We start from the raw sequence: 20,461 nt of genomic DNA, 5'->3' as shown, positions 1-20,461 counted from the left end.
ATAATGGCAGAATGCAATTCACTTCATGTCACACATATAGAGCACAATTTTTCAAGTCACTGATTGTACACAAAGTACGTTCACACCACTTGTGTCTTCATACATGTACTTAGGGTAATCATGTCTAAATCATTCCACCATCATTCCTCCTCCCTTGCCTCCTCCCTTCCCCTCCCCCCATTTGCCCTAAATTTCTTCCAATCTTCCCATGCTCCCCCCAACCCCAATGCCATTATTAGTCAGCATTCTCACAGCAAAGAACACATTCAGCCTTTGTTCTTTGGGGATTGGCTTGTTTCACTTAGCATTATATTCTCCCAGCTCCATCCATTTACCAGTAATTCTATTACCAGTAAATTCTATTGTGGCCACCTATGATTATATTCTCTTTCAAAGCTGAGTAATGTTATGTTGTGTATATATACTAACTTTCCCTATCCACTCTTCTATTGAAGGGCATCTGGATTGGTTCCAAAATTTAGCTATTGTGAATTGTGCTGCTATAAACATTGATATGGCTGTGTCCGTGTAATATACTGTTTTTAAGTTCTTTGGGAATAAACCAAGGAGTGAGATAGCTGGTTCAAATGGTGGTTCCATTCTAAGTTTTCCCAGAATCTCCATACTGCTTTCCAGAGTGGTTACGCCAATATGCAGTCCCACCAACAATGTATGCATGTGCCTTTTCGCTCATATCCTTGCCAACACTTATTGTTTGTATTCTTGATAGCTGCCATTCCAACTGGAGTGAGATTAAATCTTAGAGCAGTTTTTATTTGCATTTCTTTAAATGTTAGACATTTTTTCATATGTTAGTTGAATGATTTTATATCCTCTTCCAAGAAGTGTCTTTTTAGTTCCTTGGCCAATTTATCAATTGGGTTATTTGGTTCTTTTGATGTTAAGGTTTTTGAGTGCTTTATATATCCTAGTGCTCTATCTGATGTGCTTGTACTAAAGATTTGCTCCTATTCTGTAGACTCTCTATTCACCTCACAGATTGTTTCTTTTGCTAAAATGCAGCATTTTAGTTTCTCCCATTTATTGATTCTTGGTTTTAATTCTTGAGTTATAGGAGTCTTATGAAGAAAGTTGGGGTGTAACCCTACATGATGGAGATTTGAGACTTCTTTTTTTTTTCTATTAGATGCAGAGTATCTGTTTTAATTCCTAGGTCCTTGTTCCACTTTGAGTTGAGTTTTGTGCATGGTGAGAGATAGGGGTTTAATTTCATTTTGTTCCATGAGGATTTCTGGTTGTCCCAGCACCATTTTTGAAGATGCTATCTTTCCTCCAGTTTATGGTTTTGGCACTTTTGTCTAATATAAGATAATTGTAGTTTTGTGGGTTAGACTCTGTGTCCACCATTCTTTGCCATTGGTCTACTTGTCTATTTTGGTGCCAATACCATGCTGTTTTTGTTAGTATTGCTCTGTAGTATAGTCTGGAATAGTAATTCCACCAGCCTCACTCTTCTTTCTAAGGATTGCTTTGGCTATTTTAGGTCTCTTATTTTTCCAGATTTCATTATTTTCTGTGTTTGAAACATTGACCATGTATTTGCTTTAGAGAGAGATCATGTATGAGTAGGAAGAATGAGGAACCTAGAACAGATACAGAAATGTAGACAGAATTGTTGTGGCCACCTATAAAAGAAATAATTACTTTCTATTTAAAATACCTTGAAATCGATAGATACATTGGGGGTGCACACTCTTGTAATGAAATCTGGCATTGCAGTTTTATTTGGACATGGAACATGCTTTCTCCTTAAGAGTGTGTTTCAACTAATGTGCTTCCCAGCCCATGATTCCAACACTAAATAGCCTGCACTTGGGTTTGCTTTACATAGTTTGTCTCAATAGCTGAATATATAATTAGTTATTATGCTTTTTGTAATTAGTGATTGTGGAGCTTCAAGTCATAATATTTTTGAAGGGGTTTTTATATGGAGATATAACTTTAGCTTACATTTAATTGAAAAATAATTATGTTGTAGGTCTGATTTATATGGTTTATATAGGCTGAATCCTATGAGATTGAATATAACATGAAAATAGTGAAGATGAATTTCTATGTTTTTTTTTAGTAATGGTGGATATGGGACTCTGGGATAAAAAATAGACTTAAAAAGTCTTGCAAAGAAAATTATTGTGACACGAAAGTGCAATTTGAGAAATTAAGATTTAGAGGAAAATAGAACTGTTATAGTGATTAGGGTTTTGTATTAAGTCCACATTAAAACTTATTTTGAAATTTTGTTTTAAAGTTTAGAGAAATATGCATACATATTATCCTCTATCATCCTGGGGACGGAGTACAGTAAAATACCATATTATTTCTTAAGATTATTTAAGGCTGCATAAACATTCTTTAGTGTGTTACCTTCCCATTAGTTTCTTAAGAAGAACAATAGTTATTTTCTCTTTTTACCTTTTTATTTGTTTTAATTTCCTATCTATGACAGCAGAATACATTTTGACTTCTTTTACACAAATAGAGCACAACTTTTCATTTCTCTGGTTGTACATGATGCAGATTCATACAATTTGTGCAATCATACATGAATATAGGGTATTTCATTTCATCATCTTTTCAACCTCCATATCCTCTTCCCTTCCCTCACTTTCCTCTGCCCATTCCAAAGCTTCTCCATTCTCCCCCTGCTCCCCATTATTGATCAGCATCCACATATCGGAGAAAATATTTGAACTTTGGTTTATAAGGATTGGCTTAACTCACATAGCATGATACTCTTTAATTCCATCAATATACCTGCAAATGGCATAATTTTATTCTTTTTAAGGCCAATTAATTTTCCATTGTGTATATATGTGATATTTTTTAATCCATTCATCTGATGGAGAGCATCTACATTGGTTCCACAGTTTAGCTATTGTGAATTGAGCTGCTATTATAAACATTGATTTGACTACTTCTTTAGAGTATACTGATTTTAATACTTTGGGTATAAACTGAGGAGTGGGATAGCTAGGTAAAATGGAGGTCCCATTTCAAGTTTTCTAAGGAATCTCTGTACTGCTTTCCAGAGAGTTTGCACCATTTTGCAGTCCTACCAGCAATGTAACAGTGTATCTTTTAACTCATATCCTTACCAAGATTTATTGTTGTTTGTATTCATGATAATTGCCATTTTAATTGGAATGAAATAAAATCTTAGAGTAGTTTTAATTTGCATTTCTCTAATTGCTAGAGATATTGAACATTTTTTATATATTTGTGGATATATTGTATATCTTCTTTGAAGTGTCTCTTCAGTTCTTTAGTTCATTTACTGATTGGGTTATTTGTTGTTTTGGTGTTAAGTGTTTTGAGTTTTTTATTTATCCTGGAGATTAGTGCTCTATTTGATTTGTGTGTGGTAGTTTTATTTTTTTATTCTGTAGGCTCTCTCATCACATTATTGATTTTTTCCTTTGCTGAGAAGAAACTTTTTAGTTTGATACTTTCATGAAAACAATTTCTTAAATTTCAACAAAGAGCAAAAAATCGCAAACATATCTTTATACTCCTGTGTTTACTCATTCTGAGTGGTAAGGTATAATGGAATAAGTCAAGAGCATTCCCCAGTTGGTCAGTCATCTGTGATTGCTGAGCTGTCTCGCAGGGGATAATGTTCCCCATATTCTTCACTGCTGAGCTAAGCAATGTCTCTAGCATCTGGTCTTAGAACACATTTGAAGATAAAAAGAGGGCCAACTGTAATTTGGAATATTGGTCTTTGGGCACTAAGGGAATACAGAAAAATTTCATTATCAAGAGAATAGTTGCAAGGATAGGAAAGTACAGACAATAATCTGGGCCTCCCCAAGGTGTTACATATTCAGAATTATAAGTTGTACCTATTTTCTGTGCTTTGGAAAGTCATCTTTCCTTGATGGAAGGGTTAGATGGATATGGTTACAAAAGAGAGGGAGTCACAGCACACAGCATTCATGAGGTACACAGGCATTCTCCTGATACTATAATGTCAGTTCTGCTCAGATTTGCCTTCCACAGCTTAGTTATACTTTCTACAGTTAAAAATAAAGGTGAGAGATAGCTGGTAGGCCATACAACGGACAGAGAAAATATGGAAGTCAACTTGCTTCTCTGGTAGTTCCACTCATTCTGATTTTAGAATATTTCAGGTTCATCATCACCAACCCAGAGTCCTGAGAATTATTCATATATTTCAGAATGATTCTTAGTGCACATGGGGTATTTGATTTTCTAAGATTCAAGTCAATTAAAATGGTCCATCTGAGACCTGCTTTAAATCTGTCACTTTTCATTCTGTTTTTCTTGTCCTTGGTTATAAGCTCATTTTGATATTCTTGGTAGTTTTGGCAGAACTTCAGGAAGGAACACACATATATTCACACCCTCTCAGCTAGCATAATAAATGAGTTACATCAAGTGAAACTTGCCTAAATATTCAAAGGCGATGAACAAATAGATCAACTCTGATGGACTGTTCAAAATCCTGGACCCACAGTGGAAGAGTAAGAAAGTGTCATGGTACCAAGTTTGTGTTGTTTGAGTACTGAGGCTAAGACAGATAATGTAGCTTCATGAAAAAATCCCCAAGGAACAAATTTCTGATGTTTATCTACCCACTGGAGTGTTATAGAAATATGACTGGGCTCTAGAATGGTATTTATCAAAACACAAAAATTGTATTTAAGATGCCATCATGTGGTTTTCATTATATGTCCATAATAATATTTATTGAGCTTCTGAGGCTAAAGAGATAACTCCAAGCTTCTGTGAGTTGGGGAACAGAGGATTTCAGCAATTTCTTAGTGCTGAACTAATTGAGCTCTGTCAGTTACACTTACACACTTGTAAGTCTTGTAGAGTCATGGCACAAGAATATGGAAATATTGGGATAAAGGAAAATATGTTAGAAATATGAATTGATAATGATGTTTAAATACCAGCTATTATAATTTTTGTAGGTTGTGCCTATGTAAACATAATACATCTAACAATCATAATTATCACAAAAGCAAGGCAGTTTATCAACTTCTGTGAGGTCTGGAATTGTAGAAAGTTTAACAAAATTTAATTGCAGGAAATTTTTAAAAAGTGTTCACTTAACATGGGCCATAAGTCAAAGTTTCTTGTTGAATCTTAAGAAAATTACTACAACAGTAGAACACAAACTAAATCCCTATGAAATATAGAATGGTACACTACAAAGAATTAATTCATGAAGAACAAAGTAAAAAGTCAAGAAAGGAGGAATAAAGCAATAAAGTAAAAATGAAATAAAAGAAATAAATGTATGTACAAAGTCAATATCAGTAATTGTCTTGTGACAAGAAAATACTTCTCAAGGATGTGCACATGGATTGATATACTAGATTAAAAGAGATACCCTAAATATAAACATTCAAAGAAGCTAAACATAAACATTATTTAAAAAATTGTATAATGGGTAAATTAACCAACATAGACCTGCAGTGGCTATTTTGTTATTATCCAGAAATTTTATTTCAGAATGTAAAATTATCTATTTACTTATCAACTAAATGAGTAAGTAGAAAAAATATACGTATAAGATGTTTAGGGAAAACATGAATAAACAAATAAATTTGAATGACACCAGGAGCACAAATCTGAAAACTAGTTACTTAATGAACCAGTTTAACTTGTGTGATTGAATAAACACAGGAACAAATAGGGAATACCTTTATGTAGTTCAACTTGACTTTTATGATTTTCCTCTGTTCTGTCAGCAGGAGTGGCCCCTGTCATCTGTTCTTTTCCTGGTCTTATTCTCTCCACACTGCCCAGAACTGATGCTCTGAAGCTCAACATGGAAGATAGCTCCTACACTGCAATACAAATGGATGACTATGTGTTATAAAGAATACTTAAATCCCTTTTCTTCTAAACAAGGCTGAATCACTCTTTTATATATACCATAAGCATTTGTCACTTTTAAAGAAAAACACATGTGTTGAGAAATAATAGTGAAGGAAAAAGTTCAAACATTCAAGGAAATGCTCTAGGTAAGCTATTTTAATCTTCAGTCAAAAATAACAAAATCAATCTGAGTAAGACAATCTTAAGAGTGTAGGACAATCTTAAGACTGGTTCTCAAACTCATGTTTTCTTTCTGGCAGAAGAGGAACTTCTATAAAATCCTAAAATATAATTCTCTGAACTAACCCTCCTGATTACTGGCATTAAAGTTTTTATCTTATGTCTTCCAGAATAAAGATCTTAAAAGCCACAAACACTATCTTTCTCTATTCCTTTTGCTAGATTAAGTGTGAAAAGTCTATTTGTATATGGATTAATTTTATACCTACTTATTCTAAAAGGGTGACATATTATGTAAAACTAACTCCCAAACTTATTTTCCTAACCTCAATAGGACATTTTTACTAATTTTCAGAAAGTATATGACATGTACACAGTAACTTCCATCTGTTAAATTGTTTGTGAATATGTTTTACCACTCACTCCCAGGGCATATGAAGATCAAAGATCTCCACTTTAGTACTACGTCTTTCAGGAATTTATTGAACATATATTTATTGGGTTCCTAAACTAACCGGAGTTTGTGCTAGGTGGTAAGTAGCAATACAAGAGAAGAAACATTTAATTAATGTTTACATATTATATTTACTTAAATGGGCAGGGAGCACAGCACCTACTCCCCACTCAAGTTCAAAGCTCTACAATTAGCATACAGAAAACTCTGAATTTTTAGAAAAAAAATAAGTCCGGCTATTTCAGAAATTTACATTAATGAGTAACATGGGATGGTAATTATATGTCCTCTGAATATATTAGCTAAAGTTTTTTCTTCAATGGGAACTAGAGGTCTTTCTCTAAAGAACCAATTTTGCTAGTCCCAAATTCATAATGTGACCAAATAATAGAAAATTTCCACTCATATAAAGAAGTATAGTGTTAATTAAGATACAAATGGATATTTTTGCATATGGGATTTATAATGGCTTTTAAATTTAGAAGAAGTAAGAAATTAACTGACAATTTTTTTCTGGTAATTTAATCCATCTCTTCCACAAAAAATTATTTAATACCTATGATGTGCCAAGATTTATGCCAAGTAGGAAAGATAAAAATCATAAACATACTAATGTCTTGTCCTCAAAGAGACTTGATCTAGTGAGAAAGCAATTCTGAAATACAGACAGTCACAAAGTAGTGTAGTTCTCATAAAGGACATTTAACCCAGTTTCTTGAGAGTAGGTAAGAAAGTCTTAGAGACAACAAAAAGTATTTAAGGCAGGGGATGCAGTTAATGCAAAGGCTGGAGACAGAGTTCATGTATAATAAACACAACTGACAGGCTAAATTATACACCATGGGTATTTGTACTTTGAAACTTCAAACACTATGTGATGTGTAATGACTGGCTCTAGTAGGATGGTGATTTGGTTACTGGAATTCAGATTGTTACCTCCAGAATTAACAGCACCAGGACTGTGTGTCCCAAAAACTGGATTCCACAGCAATTGAAATTTATTCTAAGTTTTAAACAATCAAGCTACATACAAAAAAACCATTAAGTATGAATCCATCCATGGATTAATTAATTCACTGATGAGATCACAATCTTCAGGATCCAGTCACTCACAAAAAGCCCCACCTCTGAGCACTGTTGCATCAGAGACCAAGCCTTCAACACGCAACCTTTGGGGGCACATTTAAGATCCAAACCATAACAGGGGGCATGCTGACCTTGCTTAACACTATGAAATCCATGCAGGCACTGTGGTCAAATGGTTTTGAATTCAGATCCATTCTCCTCTTCTTACCCTCTGTCCCTATGGACCTGATACTGAACTCTGACAGCTTCAGAGTACCTACTGAGTGCATGCTGAATAGAGATATAGGGTAGAGATATACTGTGGGGTGCCCACCCACAGCCAACAGACCAATTAAATGAAGTAGAAGAAGGGACAGTCTGTGGCTTTCAACACATGTGGCATTCAACTAGCATCCATTTCTGTCTCCTTTCCTTTCTTCTCCACCATTAAAGTCTCTGGAGACTCAGCTCCTTAAATGCCAAGGGAACACCTGAGGATGTCCATGTCGGCTTGAGTGGGAAGTGGTAGTCCTGGCTTGGAGGGTAGCTCCATTGGGGGCCTATTAAATGCCTACTTCTCTCCTCACTTGAATTCTGGTTGGTTTCTGGGGTATTCTTGATTCTCAGAGCTTGTCTGTACGTTTCCTTATTCTGTGGTGCATATTGAGCAATTTCCTCAGGATGGTCTTCCAATTTACTGATGATCCTGCTAGCTATACCCAGTCTACAGTGTGGTCTAGGCATGGTGCCTCCCGTGGCTCTTAAGTGAGTTCGGTATGTGTTCCCACTGATTCTGGAAGGCATCATTGGCCTTTCCTTGAAGTACAAAGACCTTATAGGAGTCGTACTCAAGTTCAATTTAAGATGGGAAAAATACCCATCTGGTTAGGTGCTTTAGAAAAATCTTCTTGTGATTATAATATAAAAATAGGCCAGAGCTGTTTGGGGGAGCCAGGGACTCTACTGATATACATGATGGGGACTGCACTAATGACTAAACACATTGAATCTCCCTGTCTGGATATCTATGTCGATTGCAACTATACCTGAAATACACACGTCTGAGTTCAACCCAAGTGGAGTGTTTTGAGCATGAGGCCTTTGGCCCCATGGTAGGAGAGAAGGGCCTTGGAAGAATGATTTGCCTTTCCTGAGCCTCAGTTTCCTCATCCGCAGAATGAGGAAACATCAGAACACCCAGCTCCCGGTGTGACCTTGATCTGACCTATACCTGACTTTTCTTTTTTTTTTCTTTTTTTTTTACTTTTTTTTAATTTATTTTTTTATTTTATTTTTTTATTGGTTGTTCACAACATTACAAAGCTCTTGACATATCATATTTCATATATTAGATTGAAGTGGGTTATGAACCCCCAATTTTACCCCAAATGCAGATTGCAGAATCACATCGGTTACACATCCACAATTTTACATAATGCCCTATTAGTAACTGTTGTATTCTGTTACCTTTCCTATCCCCTACTATCCCCCCTCCCCTCCCCTCCCATCTTCTCTCTCTACCCCATCTACTGTAATTCATTTCTCTCCCTGTTTATTTTCCCATTCCCCTCACAACCTCTTATATGTAATTTTGTATAGCAATGAGGGTCTCCCTTCATTTCCATGCAATTTCCCTTTTCTCTCCCTTTCCCTCCAATCTCATGTCTCTGTTTAATGTTAATCTTTTCTTCCTGCTCTTCCTCCCTGCTCTGTTCATAGTTGCTCTCATTATATCAAAGAAGACATTTGGTATTTGTTTTTTAGGGATTGGCTAGCTTCACTAAGCATAATCTGCTCTAGTGCCATCCATTTCCCTGAAAATTCTATGATTTTGTCATTTTTTATTGCTGCATTGTACTCCATTGTGTATAGATGCCACATTTTTTATCCATTCATCTATTGAAGGGCATCTGGGTTGGTTCCACAGTCTAGCTATTGTGAATTGTGCTGCTATGAACATCGATGTGGCAGTATCCCTGTAGCATGCTCTTTTAAGGTCTTCAGGGAATAGTCCGAGAAGGGCAATAGCAGAGTCAAATGGTGGTTCCATTCCCAACTTTCCCAGGAATCTCCAAACTCTTTCCAAATTGGCCGCACCAATTTGCAGTCCCACCAGCAATGCACAAGTGTACCCTTTTCTCCACATCCTCGCCAGCACTTGTTGTTTGACTTCATAGTGGCTGCCAATCTTACTGGAGTGAGATGGTATCTTAGGGTGGTTTTGATTTGCATTTCTCTGACTGCTAGAGATGGTGAGCATTTTTTCATGTACTTGTTGATTGATTGTATATCCTCCTCTGAGAAGTGTCTGTTCAGGTCCTTGGCCCATTTGTTGATTGGGTTATTTGTTATCTTATTGTCTAATTTTTTGAGTTCTTTGTATACTCTGGATATTAGGGCTCTATCTGAAGTGTGAGGAGTAAAAATTTGTTCCTAGGATGTAGGCTCCCTATTTACCTCTCTTATTGTTTCTCTTGTTGATTCTTTTTATTAATTCTTGTGCTATGGGTGTCCTATTAAGGAATTTGGAGCCCGACCCCACAATATGTAGATCGGAGCCAACTTTTTCTTCTATCAGACGCAGAGTCTCTGATTTGATATCAAGCTCCTTGATCCATTTTGAGTTAACTTTTGTGCATGGCGAGAGAAAGGGATTCAGTTTCATTTTGTTGCATATGGATTTCCAGTTTTCCCAACACCATTTGTTGAAGATGCTATCCTTCCTCCATTGCATGCTTTTAGCCCCTTTATCAAATATAAGATAGTTGTAACTTTGTGGATTAGTCTCTGTGTCCTCTATTCTATACCATTGGTCCACCCGCCTGTTTTGGTACCAGTACCATGCTGTTTTTGTCACTATTGCTCTGTAATATAGTTTGAAATCTGGTATCGCTATACTGCCTGATTCACACTTCCTGTATAGAATTGCTTTTGCTATTCTGGGTCTTTTATTTTTCCATATGAATTTCATGATTGCTTTATCTATTTCTACAAGAAATGCCGTTGGGATTTTGATTGGCATTGCATTAAACCTATAGAGAACTTTTGGTAATATCGCCATTTTGATGATGTTAGTTCTGCCTATCCATGAACAGGGTATATTTTTCCATCTTCTAAGATCTTCTTCTACTTCTCTCTTTAGGGTTCTGTAGTTTTCATTGTATAAATCTTTCACCTCTTTTGTTAGGTTGATTCCCAAGTATTTTATTTTTTTTTGAGGATATTGTGAATGGAGTGTTTTTCCTCATTTCCATTTCAGAAGTTTTGTCGCTGATATACAGAAATGCCTTTGATTTATGCGTGTTGATTTTATATCCTGCCACTTTGCTGAATTCATTTATTAGTTCTAGTATTTTCTTTGTAGACCCTTTTGGGTCTTCTAGGTATAGAATCATGTCATCTGCAAATAGTGATAATTTAAGTTCTTCTTTTCCTATTTTTATGCCTTTAATTTCTTTCGTCTGTCTAATTGCTCTGGCCAGTGTTTTGAGAACTATATTGAATAGAAGTGGTGATAGAGGGCATCCCTTTCTTGTTCCAGATTTTAGAGGGAATGCCTTTAACTTTTGTCCATTCAGAATGATGCTAGCCTGAGGCTTAGCATAGATAGCTTTTACAATGTCAAGGTAAGTTCCTGTTATCCCTTGTTTTTCTAATGTTTTGAACATAAAGGGATGCTGTACTTTGTCGAATGCTTTCTTTGCGTCTATGGAGATGATCATATGGTTCTTATCTTTAAGTCTATTGATGTGGTGAATAACATTTATTGATTTTTATACATTGAACCAGCCTTGCATCCCAGGGATGAATCCTACTTGATCATGGTGCACAATTTTTTTGATGTGTTTTTGTATTCGATTCGCCAGAATTTTATTGAGGATTTTTGCATCTAGGTTCATTAGAGATATTGGTCTGTAGTTTTCTTTCTTTGAGGTGTCTTTGTCTGGTTTCGGAATCAGGGTGATGTTGGCCTCATAGAATGAATTTGGAAGAGCTCCCTCTTTTTCTATTTCCTGAAATAACTTGAAAAGTATTGGTATTAATTCTTCTTTAAAGGTTTTGTAAAACTCCGCTGTATACCCATCCGGTTCTGGGCTTTTCTTGGTTGGTAGTCTTTTGATGGCTTCTTCAATTTCATCCATTGATATTGGTCTGTTCAAATTGTGTGTATCCTCCTGACTCAGTCTGGGCAAATCATATGACTTAAGAAATTTATCGATGTCTTCACTATCTTCTATTTTATTGGAATATAGGTTTTCAAAATAATTTCTAATTGTCTTCTGTATTTCTGTAGCATCTGTTGTGATGTTGCCTTTTTCATCCTGTATGTTAGTAATTTGAGTTCTCTCTCTTCTTCTCTTCGTTAGCTTGGCTAAAGGTCTGTCGATCTTATTTATTTTTTCAAAGAACCAACTTTTAGTTTTGTTAATTTTTTCAATAGTTTCTTTTGTTTCAATTTCATTGATTTCCGCTCTGATTTTAATTATTTCTTGCCTCCTGATACATTTGCTGTTGTTTTGCTCTTCCTTTTCTAGGGCTTTGAGATGAAGTGTGAGCTCATTTATTTGTTGTTTTTTTTCTTTTTTTGAGGAATGACCATCAGGCGATGAATTTTCCTCTTAAAACTGCTTTCATTGTGTCCCATAGATTCCGCTATGTTGTGTTTGTATTTTCATTTATCTCTAAGAATTTTTTGATTTCCTCCTTTATGTCTTCTGTAACCCATTGATCATTCACTAACATATTGTTCATTTTCCATGTGATGTAGGATTTTTCCTTCCTTCTTTTATCATTGATTTCCAGTTTCATTCCATTATGATCAGATAAAATGCAAGGTATTATCTCCACCCCTTTACATTGACTGAGGGTTGCCCTATGGCATAATATATGGTCTATTTTTGAGAAGGATCCATGTGCTGCTGAGAAAAAAGTATATCCATTTGATGATGGTTGATATATTCTATATATGTCAGTTAAGTCTAGGTTATTGATTGTGATATTGAGTTCTATAGTTTCTTTATTCAACTTTTGTTTAGAGGATCTGTCCAATGGTGAGAGAGGTGTGTTGAAGTCACCCATAATTATTGTGTTGTGGTCTATTTTACTCTTGAACTTGAGGAGAGTTTGTTTTATGAACGCGGGAAAATCAAACAATAATTCTTAGACTTGATTAGTACATTCATTGGCGGGAACAGGGCAAGCTGGAGTGATAGGTCATTCCTAAGGAGGGGGTTACATTTAAACTGATTGGTTCGGGCCCTGAATGTCTACGTGACAAGCTACCCAGGGTCTTGAATGCTCATGTGACAAGCGACACAGGGTCCTAGGCTATAAATCAACTAAATGGCCAGTAGGGCATTGTCTTAACTGCCTCAGGAATTTAACACAGGCTTTGAAGTTTAGAAACTTTACCCTTTCAAGATGTCCTCGCTTGCCATCATAGGGTTCTGAGGGACATTGGGCAGGGCAAATTTCACAACTGGCCCAATATATCCTTGTGGGGACAGAGATGGAGGAAAACGTGGTCTCAATTCTATCCAAACTGGATATCATGAAGACTGGGAAACACCCAAATGTGATCGAACTTTTGAAATTTTTGAAAGTATTACCAGCATCTACGTCATTGTGGAGGACACAGTGGGGGACACCTAGGGTACCACATCCTGGAGGCTATCGGCATGGAGGAGGAGGAGGATTAGGAGGCAGCTGTGTGCTACTGCCAGGAGAAGAGCACAGGGCAGAGTCCTGAGGCCAAACAGCATCCTGGTGGCTGGTGAGGCAACATCAAACTTTGCTACTTCCACCCGGGGGCAGGCTCACAGCTGGGCGGGAATCTGGAAATGTTCTGCAGCACTCTCCAGTACCGTGCCTCAGAAACATACCGGCAGAAAGACTATGACAGCCCTGCAGTGGATGACTGGAACCTGGGTGTCACCTGTATTCATGGTCCCAGTGAAACTGGCACAACATATACTTGTGGAGGCAGAGGTGGCTGTAAAAGTCCCATTTAAGGAGACCACCATTGCACAGCTGAGGAGGCAGATCCTGTGCACAAGGTATGGTATCCCTTGTCACCTTTTAGCCAAAGTGTGAAAACTCATCAGTGACTTACTGACCATGAGCCCCACAAATTGTGAGGTACTAGTAACTGAGCCAGTGAGGAATGTTCACCAACTAACTATAGCAACCCACCTCCCAACTGCCCCAACCCCATGACAATGGCAATTATGTTTGACATGCGCACCCGTACCACACGTGGGTGTCTCTCCATGATGCCACACGTACGTATTTGATGCTCCAGTACAAGATGGCTGGGGCAGCACAATTCAAGTTCAGCCTGCACCTTTGGAGGGTGGTCCTTGCTCAGTGCCCACAGATCCTTTCACCTTCATGCTCTGCCAGTGAGCCTGTCCTTCTTTCCTTCCCCTTCTTGTCCTCTGAGCATCATCTGGCTGAGGAGGACAAGCAGTCAGGACAGGAAGGCAGCAGAAGAGCAAGTATCCCTGACACTCCCTCTGCAGCCTCCATGCAAAGACCCCACCCCCAGCATAGCCTCAGCATGTCCCTGTGGGCCCTGCACACAGCTCAGTGGCGGGGATGCAGAGAGCAGTGCATGCTCCCAGGACACCTCAGAAGAACAAACTCCCTCTTCCCTTAGTGACCCCATGGCGGGCCACAACCTTTACCCATAAAAACAGCAAGGGTCCAGGGGAACAGGAGGTGCTGTGGCCCCTCCTCATTCTGCTGAGACATTCACAACAGCATAAGGAATTCCTGTGAAGCAGACGGTGTTGGGAATCTCTGCTTCCTTCTCTGCTTCTTTCCTCCCCTGTACTTTGGACATCTTTTGTTTTTCCACCGACACATGAAAATCATACTTATTTCTTGGGTACAATGATAGGTGTGGGTTAGTTGAAAATGACTTATTGTAAATTGCCTCAAAATTTAGTAGAGGGAAGGAGGAAATAGTCCTACAAGGCCCCATGATTAAGTTGGGGAATGGCCAAATTGATCTTAAATTGATTTATCTTAAAATAATGCCTCTTGTTTGAGCTGACTAAGATGGCTTACAGGAATTAACAAGAAAGCAGTTTAAACATCTTAGAAAAGAAAAAATATTAAATCCTTAAGCTTCCAAATATTCTGAACTATTGATATTTAAATAGGTTACCAAAGATAAGACTAAAACCTAAGTAAAAACTAAATGTCTCATGGAGAAATATCTGTGTGCCATTGAGCCCGATGCCAGCCATTTTTCAGCCCCCTGAGTAAATTTCCTAACAAGCTTCACCTCTGAGTTTGGAGCAGCAGACTGTCTCCAGAATGCAGTAGCCCCTAGCTAGGTGTCCACTAGGCACTCTGGGTTCTTTTCTGTCATGCCTCTATACAAGTCAGTCCTAGGTGGTCTTTCAAAGTGCCCTGGGTGGAATTTCAAGGGAAAAAGGGACAGCTCTCCAAAGAAGTACTTAGGTGGCCTGGCATGGAAGACAGAGACAGATTGTAGAGAGAGCCCAGCAACCAATATTTCCCAGTGATCCATTTAAATACAGCCGCAGCTTGAGTACACAAGGAGTCGGACTCAGCTCGCTGGCGGGCTGGTGCACAAGCTGCTTCTAACTGGCTGAGAAGGATCTGGCTTGCTCACAGCCCAAATATGAGTGAGATATTATGTGTGGGTTAGGAAAAAAACATTTTAAGGCATGTGTGGTCTCCCCACTCCTGGCTGTTATACAGTCAATGTTTCATTCATGGAAACTAGTATGATCTTGTTGGTTTTTAACTTCTCTATCATGTGACGTCACGTCTGACATGAGTATGTAGCAACTATTTTCTTTTCTCTTTTTGTTCTACAATAATGATGTCTACATCCAATTGAATGCAGATGTGAATACAGTCCTACTGAACCTTCTGGTGGAAGAATCCTCACATATAATATAAAAGGATATTTATACACATAAGGTTGAACAGAATATAGTCAATACCACCAAATGGTGATTTTGATCAAGAAAATTAATCACAAAGGTGTCCTGACAGTGTAAGGTTATTTGAACAGTAGGAAACTAGTGGGAAAAAAAGAAAGAAAGAAAAGGAGAGATAGAGTGCATTGCCTATATCCTATTTTAACTTTCATTTGACTATAACTTAAAATTTCCAGTAAATAACCTCAACTACTCACAACTAAATAATTGATTTTCATCATGTCTCATATTTGACAAATTTAATAGATTACTACATGCAGGACTTTCTGAAATTCTGAAAGGGTCTAAATTTCTAAATACTGGTAAAATTTTATACTGTCATTTTAGCAGGACTCTCTTCAGGTGGTAAATGTCTGTGTATAGAATCATGTGAGAGGCCAAGCTGGTTTTCCCTACTTTCCAGGAGTTAACTATTAAGGTTTACTGCTTAGAAAAAAATTAAATGTAAGTAGACTCTATGTCCTAGGTTTAAATACCATCCCTATTGTAGTGAGCAACCTATGACCAGAGCTTATAGCGTGAAGGAATGATTATAACCACCACACCCATCCCTGTGATCCCTTGGAGATTAAATGAGTATTCAACTCTGAGGAACAGTAAATCTTTCTTCTTGCCTTCCCCAGGGCTATCATTGAGGAGACAACTTCAGAGTTGTGGAATAGTGCTTTTCTAACCCACACCCTGTTCTTAAAACTGTAGACTAGATGGTCTCTTCTTCCTCCCCAGTCCCAGAAAACAGCTGCATGTGTTGAAAAATTGCACAACATCTAAACTAGCAAGTTCTTGAAGTTGGGGGTTTGGGGGCAAGAGCAGGAAGAGGGGCTGCAACTAATGGAAGAAGGGAGCAGAAGCTAGGGATGATGAAGGTCAGTTTGCATCGCAGCATATTTTTTTTTTGGCAAGAATAACTGAATTTCCCATGAATCAAGGGGTGAGTGGCTGAAGTTAAATCACCCTTCCAGTAGCTAGTCCAGCAAGACTGACCACTGGACAAGAAGACTTCACCAGCCAGAGCCAATGCATGCTGATGGAAGGGAACTATCTGAGGAATGGCCTTCACATGGTCTTTGGAAGAACCTATAACGTGCTTCATAAAGACCTGGAATTTGAGTCTCAGTCATTTTTGTTTAATTGAGAATCTGTAACACCCGAATTAGATAAGGGCAGCCATCTCCTCAGGGGTAGTTGCAAAAGACAGTCATCTGCTCCACTTGGAGTTTATAAAAAAAAATTTGAAAACAGTTTCTGTTTTCTCTCTCTGTTTCCTGCACTGCCTCCAGAGAAGGCAGTGAAAAAGGAGTGCGAGGGGGCAGAGCACATCCCCTCCCTCTTAATGCAAGTCAGAGCAGCCTCTGACCTTACTTGTTGGAGTCGGGGAGGGCAGAGAGAGCAGAATTCAAGGAAAAAAGAAAATGTTAAAATGAAGAGCAGCAATACCACAGAAAACATTTATTTCTTTAATATATAAATAGTTCTTAAAGAATAAGAAAAAAAAGGTGAAAAATTGGACTTCAAGCATATGAAAAATACTAATAAAACTATCATAAAACTTAATTTCTCACCTGTCATATTGGCAGAAATATAAAAACTAGGTGCAATGGTTTGCAAGGCTGTAAGAAAACAAGCCATCTCACATCATCAATGAGGGTACAAATGGAATCGCTTTCTATAGAAGAAATTTTTATAATATTGTCATCCTATGGAAAATGTGACAAACCCAAAATGTCTAACTTTGTCCTTTGCCTCTGAACTCATTGCATTTTAGAATGAGAAATTACCTGAAAGATAAACCTTCACATATACTATACAAATACTAAGTAGGTATGCTAATATACTGAAGAATTATTGATACTAGCGAAATAACAGAAACAAATCAATTCGTAGGCAACTGGTTAAGCCAACTATGGCTGACATGCATAGTGAAATACCTGCCAGCCACAGAAAGAAATGAGGAAACACGTGGAAAATGAAGACGGATTGATGCTAAGTAAAGAATCACGGGTGCAGAGACCCCAGAAAGCAGGACTACTCCTGTGGGCTAGGAGGGTGTACCCACTGAACCCCTACTGCACCCCTCTCCTCCCAGGGAAGCCCAGAGAAAGGAGCAACAAGCCACAAAGGATTATGCTCAGATCTTGATTCCTAACGGAGCTTGTCCTGTTGGGTTTTGAACTTGCTTTGACTTCTTTCTTGCTTCCACTTTCTCCCTTTTGGAATGGAAGTGTCTATCCTATAATTCTCCCATCATGATTTGGGAAAGGGATAACTTCTTTTCTAGTTTCTCAGGTTCACACACAGGGAGGTATTTTACCTCCCAAAGGATCATAACTAGAATCTCATCAGACCAGATTTCTATGACTTAAAGCATGAGATTTGTGACATTTTTGAGTGATTGTGTATAGTTGTGATTTCATATTAGCATCTGATGCTAGAAAGCATTAAGATTTTGGGGAATTTGATATAGAGATGGATTTTTTTTAATGTTGCAAAGAAATCATACTTGTCATTATTTTATTTATTTATTTGTTTGTTTGTTTGTTTGTTTATTTATTATTGTCAGGCAGTAGATTGTTGTGGGTTGAACACTGTTGCCCAGAATTCATGTCCACACGGAGTCTCAGAATGTGGCCTTATTTGGGAAATGTATCTTTGTAGATATAACTAACTTAACTTGAAGATGAAGACATAGTGAAATTTGGTTGGGTTCTCAACTCCATATGACTGGTTTCCTTGTAAGAAGACAGAGATGCAGAGATGGGCCAGGGAAAAGGCTACCTGAGGACACAGAAAGGGGCTGGAGTGATACAGCTGCAGGACAGAGAAAGCTGAGGACAGCTGGTGGCCAGCAGAAGCTAGGAGAAGATGAGGAAGGACTTCTCAGTGGAGCTCTCAGATGAGTGAGGCCCTGCTTCCCCTCTGATTTCTTGCTTTCAGCTGCAGAACTGTGATAAAAGTACATTCCTGTTTATATAAAAAGGGAAAAAAATGTTTAAAGTTATGACCACATTTTAAAGTCAGAAAAATGCAAGATGCAAAAGGATATATATATATATATATATATATATATATATATATATATATATGGAGAAAGGGACAGTAGAGTAGTGCTTTTTTAACCTTTGTGGCATCAAGAGGGAAAATTACATGTATATTCTTTATGGCTATGTCCATATCTATATCTCTATGTGTGTGTAAACATAGGAAAAATAAACCATGAACTGGATAAATTATTACACTGGGAGTTTATAAAAAAGAATTTGAAGGAATGGGAATGAGAGTTAGGTTTTTCTAAGTATACAGCTTAAACTTGGTTTGATATTTGAACCATGTTGTAAATTTTTAAAAAAAACATAATGAATGAAATCAAAAAGATTTAAAAAAAAACTTTTAAACTGTACTATAAATAGAAGTGAGATTGACCATATATAGAAATGATAGCTGAACTCTGCTGAAAAAAAATAATTCAAGCAACTTTCAGACATGATATCTGAAAATAATATCCAAAATATATTATTTGGCCAAATAAGAAAATTTAAATATAGACTAGATATTAGAGAATGTTATGCAGTTATTTTTAATGTTTCACATTCACACAAAATTTTCCCAGTTTTCTTAAATATTGTCTAGTTTCCATAAAAAAGAAATTAAAAAACTATTATTCATTTTATTCGAGTGATAATGGTATTTGGTATTCTTAGGTGATATCTTCTATACTTTTTAGGATTACAGTGTCAAAAGGCCTACTACTTATTTCTACATAGCATGTATGTGTGTGCATGTATGATCTTAGTGTGATACTATAGGATTATGATAGAGCTCAAAAATCCCTGTCGCCTGGTGACATTGTGTGACAGAGCCACCATAAGGTTGTAGCTCAATGCCTTACTTACATGTTTGTATTGATGGTGGTTTAAATAAATATACTGTGCTTCCAGTGGTATAAAAGTATAGCATATACAGTTTGGAACTGTATATAATACCCAATAAAATGACAACAACTGCATTACTGGTCTCTATGCTTATTACACTGTACTTTTATTGCTATTTAAAGTATACTTCTCGGCAGGGATTGTGGCTCAGTGGTAGAGCACTTGCCTAATGTGTGAGGCACTGGGTTTGATTTTCAGCACCACATGTAAATAAATTAATAAACAAAATGAAGTTCCATTGACAATTAAAAAAAATAAACAAATGAAGTATACTTCTACATCTAAATATAAAGTTCACTGGAAAGCAGGCTCACACATGTCCCTATAGAGGGAACCAGAAGAAGATCTTGCTATCACAGAGACATCAGCTCTGTGCATGTTATTGCCCTGAAGACCTTCTAGTGGGGCAAGATGCCAGGGTAGAAGACAGAGATATTGATGATCCTGATCCCATGACGGCCTAGGTTAATACATGTGTTTATGTTTTAGTTTTTTTTGTTTTGTTTTGTTTGGGTACTAGAGATTGAACTCAGGGGCATTTAACCACTGAGCCACATCCTCAGCCCTTTTTTTGTACTTTATTAGACACAGGGTCTCACTGAGTTTCTTAGGGCCTCAATAAATTGCTAAGGTTGGCTTTGAACTCGAGATCCTCCTGAAGCCTCCAGAGCTGCTGGGATTGAAGGTGTGTGCCACCGTGTCCAGCCACATTGTGATTTTTAACAAGAACAACAAAAATAATGATTAAAACATAGAAAAATGCTCATGGAATGAGGATAAAAAGAATGAAACTATTTTTGTGCAGCTGTAAAATGCCAAGCATTATCACAAAATAGTAAGTTAAAATTTTATAAAATAGTTATATCAAGCTAATGTTAATTCATTATTGAAGAGAGAAAAAAAATTAATGAATTTACTATAGCCTAAGTGTCCAGTGTTCACAAAGTCTTTACCACTGGACAGTAATGTCCTAGGCCTTC

This window comes from Spermophilus citellus (assembly GCF_964194105.1).
Source record: "Spermophilus citellus genome assembly, contig: SCAFFOLD_351, whole genome shotgun sequence".
Taxonomy (NCBI): Eukaryota; Metazoa; Chordata; class Mammalia; order Rodentia; family Sciuridae; genus Spermophilus; species Spermophilus citellus.
The sequence above is the reverse complement of the archived record's forward strand: the minus strand, read 5'-3'. Positions refer to the sequence as shown.